Here is a 5,780-nt window from a genome sequence, read left to right as displayed (position 1 = left end):
GTCCTGTTCTCTTCCTAGCTTTTGTGGATAAACCAATCTTGAAAAACCATGAGGAAGGAGCTTGAGAAGTGATCAGGGACACAGGAAGAGATTCAAAGCCTTCTCTGGTGTCATGAAGTCCATGGATGAGAGACCTCCCAGATGGAGGGATTGGTGAACAAGGTGAAGGTCCTCAGAGAGACAGAGTGGGTTGAAGGCTAAGATGCATTCTGTGGATGTGGCATTCATATCTGAGGAGACCTTTGCCAGAGTAGTTTTAGTACAGTGGTGGGGAGAAAGGCAAATGACTGTGGACTGAGGGGTGAATGGGAGGAGAGGAGTGGAGGCAGGGTGTGGATCATTTGAGAGGACTCACTATGAAAGAGGAGAGGCAGAGCAGCAGCCAGAGAAAGCTAGCTTGAGGGAGTGTCCAAAAACATCTGGGGAGGGGCGCCTGTTTGGCTCACTCAGTGGAGTGTGTGACTCCTGATCTCGGGGTTGTGAGTTCGAGCCCCACGTTGGATGTAGAGATTACTTAAAATAAAATCCTAAAAAAACCACATCCATATCCAGGGATGGCATGAATAAGTTCACAGGCCACAGAGAAGGAGTTCTCAGAGGGAGAAGGCAAATGGACAGGATTGAAAGGATACAAATGATGGAGCAAGTTACCCTAGGAGCTGTGGGTGGAAGGAGAAAATCAGAAATAAGGCTGTAGATAGTCCACAGATTTGAGAGGGCTGTGGAGGAGCTGTCTCCCTGATGCCACTGTCAACATCATGAACCAGGGAGTGAGGACATCTGTTGCAATGGCCAGGGGTCTCAGAGCGACATGGAGAAGGGAACTGACCCAGAATGACTGAGAGCTGTAAATGCAATTTTATTTTTTAAATTTCTTCTTATTTTTTTGAAGGTAAACTCTACACCCAATGTGGGGCTTGAACTTATAACCCTGAGATCAAGAGGTGCATGCTCTACCGACTGAGCCAGCCAGGCACCTCTATTTGGGGAATATCCTTAATTTCAGCTCCCTCTGATGAAATTCTATGGCTCCTTCAATGAAGCTTCTCCTTCATGAAGCTTTTCTGATCTCTACCACCCCTCCTTAAGTCCTCCCACCATATTTCATAAATTTTGTTTTGGAAGGGAAGATTTTGATATTCTGCTATATATTAAAGGGCTTTATGTTAATAGTTGTTTTATCTTTTCTGATAGCATGTAAATTTCTCAAAATGATAGATTAATCTGTCTTGTTCTCTTGGGTCCATGGTCAAAGGAGCGAGACTGATACAAAGTGAAGGTCAAGCAAAGCTTTATTTCGCGCCAAGCATCGAGAATCAAACTGACCGGCCAGGGCCATCTCTTGCAAAGAGGCAGACCCTCTCTTCCTTATAGACTAACTTTTAAGGGCAAAGGCCATGTGGTTGGGCCTGACCACGCACAGGTGATCAATGAGATTGTAACACAGAGAAAGCTGCACAGTCCGGCTAGGTCACACATAAGTGACCAATTGAATTACAATTTACCTCATAGTAGATATTTGAACTAGCCTATCACCTTGGTCAGAATTGGCCTCCAAAGGGCACCCAAAGGGCGGGGCCCATACTCCTTGGTAGCTAGGGAGACAGTATGCGCCCCCACCAGTTGGATACCTCCACCTGGCCTGACCCACCTTGTATTTGGACTTTGTTACCTGGGACTGGTTTCTGGGACTTGTTTTTAAGTAAGTTCCCTGAAGCGGGTGGGGGCAGGGTCAGGATGGAGCTTCTCTGGCTAAATAGGCCTTACAGTTCATCTTTGTGTCATTAATACCAATTTGCACAAACTAAGACCCAATGCATGTTTGTGGAATTGAATGAGTGGTGCAGTTTCAGAGTAGGGGCTGTATCTGTTTTAATTCTGTGTGATTTAACATTCATGACTTAATGTTAAATAACTTGCTCCTCCAAAAATTGTTTGACTCTTTGTGTTGTTTTTCTTTTCTGGGGGGAGATATTCCTGTTAAAGTTCTTAAATTTATAATCCTTAAGTTATTCAATGAGTATTTATTGAGTACAAGATCCTGTGTGGGGTCTGAGGATACAAAGATAAAAAAAAGTCATGGTTCTTACCTTCAAGGATTCCCAAATCTAATTTGATGAATAAAATGGGATCTTTTCACAAACTATGCTGTATACATCAAAGGGTATTCACTCAGCCTCCAGGACCAGTTCTTTCCATTTAAGTCCTGGGCCAGAAGGTTTACCTCTCTGTAAGGGGAGGTCCATAGGGTTCTCTCATAATCTACATCTCTTGCTCCAGAGCACTGGGACTACATTTGCAGTATCGAGGAATGAGCCCACAATCTCTGAGGCCTGTGCTGTAAATAGAAATGCTAGACAGGGAATGTTAAGGCTTGAGTTTGAGTTCCAGCCCCGTCCCTTGCTAGATAAGCTCTTTCCTATTTCTGAGCTCTAGTTTTCTCATATGTAAAATGGGGATAATAATTAAGGAGATAATAAATATAAAAGAGCTCTTTAAATGGGTAAGGTGTTATACTAATGTTACTTGCTACTGGCAATAATGCTATGCAGGTTAAATCAAAGTGTGCTTTGTAAACTACTTTGCAGATGGTGGGTGTCATTACTGTTTTCCCTCCAAGTCCCTCCCTCCTCATTTCTGTTACCTCTGTCCCAGTTTCTGGTCCTCATTGACTCTCTCACTGGTACTATTGCAATGGTGCCTTGAGCAGCCCTGGGGATCCTGTGTAGGCTGGAGGTGTAGCTATTCACTTTCCTCCATTGTTTGCATACGTCCGCCTATATTTACTTCGTGTTCTAGACACCTTTCATGCTGCTGGTTGGAAACCATTGAAGTCCTTCACATAGTTGTTTCTAGATCTTCAACTGTTATTCAGTAGAGTTGAAAAATTTTCTCTTTCACAATGACCCAAAGGAACATTGTCACACATATGTTAAAATTTCTACTCTGAGGAGGCTGTGCCATATCAGGTCCATGTCCAATCCTTTGGCTCTAAATATGTCATCTAAATATTCTCAGTGAGTCTGTAGTGCTTAATTTTTTGGTATAAATTCTGCATTTTGGAATTTAAGGTCCTTTATACTCTAATCCCAGTTGTTTTTTCACTATTTCCCTTCATTCACTGCAAACTCCAGTCAAATGGAACTTTTCATTGTTGCCTGTAGGCAAATTTCATCTTCCAGCTGGTTCTCATTGGTAAGGCCAGATTGGTTGTTCAAATATTGACATTCTTCTCTAGCTTCCTTCTTGTCTGAACCCCTGGTCAGTGGCCTCCCTTCTTGTCTGAACCCCTGAGTGTTGTCCACCTGAAGCCCAGCCACCTCAGTCTCTCTGGTGGGCCATGCAATTCCCATAATCAAGTAGCTTAAGGGTTAATTTGTGATATGGTGTGGGTCTCCAGGACTTGCTCCAGCTGGGCTGCCGGGTCACTATACTGATGGGTCAGTGATAGGTCACATTATGATTATCTTCCAGCCCCCTTAGGAGCTGTCTCCCTTGCCAATTTTCGTTCTTATGATTCCTTCCTTTCATCTAGAATGCTTTCCCCATCTCTTCATGTCCAAGTTCTACTTATATGAAGTCCTGGCTCAAAAAGGACCTTCTCTACAAAGCTTTTGCTTATCTCTTCCAACTAAAAAGAATCTGTCTCTTTTTTGATTTACCTCAGCCCTTTATCTGCACTTTCCTTGTGGCATGTGTTCAGGTGATCTTGAATTCATGCTGAAACATAGGTTTATCCTGTAGACTACATTTTGCAGAGTACCTGCTGACACGGCTGGTTCCTAGAATTGATTTTCCTTTCTCTGGACATCCTCTGCCCCACAACCTTACAACAGTTCAGCTTCTGTGAAACATCCAAGCCTTTGGCGGGAGGAGAACAAGGTATAGATTCCAGAGGAGAGAATCTTTGTACTGTCTCCCCTTCACTGACCCAGTGTGGAGGTAAATTCAGTTTCTTCCCAGATTACAAGACCAGATGTTGCTGTAGCTTTGTTCATGCTGGGTCTTTACTATTTCAAGAATTCTATTTTTCTGGCCACTGAGACACTCAATCATGATTTGTTGGGTGAATGAACAATTTTATTTGGGTTGGAAATTTGGAGTTTATTCCATTAGAGATAAGCTGAAGCCCATTAATTAGTTAATGATTTTATATATTTATTTGTCAGACAGAGGTCACAAGTATGCAGAGAGGCAGACAGGGAGAGAGAGGGAAGCAGGCTCCCCGCTGAGCAGAGAGCCTGATGCAGGGCTCGATTCCAGTACCCTGAGATCATGACCTGAGTCGAAGGCAGAGGCTTTAACCCACTGAGCCACCCGGGTGCCCCGAAACATTTTTTTTTTTTTAAAGATTTATTTTATTTATTTATTTGACAGACAGAGATCACAAGTCAGTGAGAGGCAGACAGAGAGAGAGGAGGAAGCAGGCTCCCCGCAGAGCAGAGAGCCCGATGCGGGGCTCGATCCCAGGATCCTGGGATCATGACCTGAGCTGAAGGCAGCGGCTTAATCCACTGAGCCACCCAGGCGCCCCCCGAAACATTTTTTTTTTTTTAAAGATTTTATTTATTTATTTGACAGAGAGAAATCACAAGTAGATGGAGAGGCAGGCAGAGAGGGGGCGGGGGAAGCAGGCTCCCTGCTGAGCAGAGAGCCCGATGCGGGACTCGATCCCAGGACCCTTGAGATCATGACCTGAGCCGAAGGCAGCGGCTTAACCCACTGAGCCACCCAGGCGCCCCCCCCCGAAACATTTTTAATTAAAGAAAAATTACACCTGGCATGGTCTAACAACATCTTAAGCCTTTAGGACAATTTATATAAATATATTTACTCATGAAAGGAAGGAAATATGAACACTGAAATTTGACCATCAGGAATAAAGCTATATTTAGATTTCTTAAAATGATGGGAAAGGGTGGGCACAGTATTTTTCCCCTCTCTGGGAGCACATGTAAGAGACTGTTAGAAATAAAAGTGGTTAGGAGCATTCCACCTGTGGGAGCTATGGGGAAAGGTTTTCATAGAACAGATATGGAAGCAAAGCAAGGAAATTGTTTGGTTTGTTATGGCTGAAGTGGTTGCCTTATTTGGAATTTTATTTTATTTTTTGCCTCCTCAGTCTAATGGCCTTCTTGTTTAATTACTTTAACAGTTTCATTAACATGTGATCAATCCTTTTAAAATTATTAACATATAATATATTATTTGTTTCATTAGTCTTACACAATACAAAATGCTTACCATAACACATACCCTCCCTAATGTCCATCACCCAGCCACCCCATCCCCCTACCCACCTCCTCTCAGCAGCCCTCAGTTTGTTTACTGATACTAGGAGTCTCTTATAGTTTGTCTCCCTCTCTTTCTCTTGTTTTGTTTCATTTTTTTCTTGTCTTCCCTTATGATCCTCTCTTGTTTCTCAAATTCCTCATATCAGTGAGATCATATGATACTTGCCTTTCTCTGACTGACTTATTTTGCTTAGCATAATACCCTCTTGTTTCATCTGCATTGTTGCAAATGGCAAGATTTCATTTTTGATGGCTGCATATTTCATTGTATATATATGTATATATGATATACATATACATATAAATATTTATATATAAATATATATATATTTATATATAAATAAATAAGATTTTCTTTACTTATTCATTTATCCATTCATCTGTTTATGGACATCTGGGCTCTTTCCATGGTTTGGCTATTGTGGACATTGCTGCTATAAACATTGGGTTGCAGGTGTCCCTTCTGATCACTGCATTTGTATCTTT

This window comes from Mustela nivalis (genome assembly GCF_964662115.1).
Source record: "Mustela nivalis genome assembly, chromosome: 10".
In the NCBI taxonomy this organism is placed as follows: Eukaryota; Metazoa; Chordata; class Mammalia; order Carnivora; family Mustelidae; genus Mustela; species Mustela nivalis.
This window is presented reverse-complemented; position numbering follows the sequence as displayed.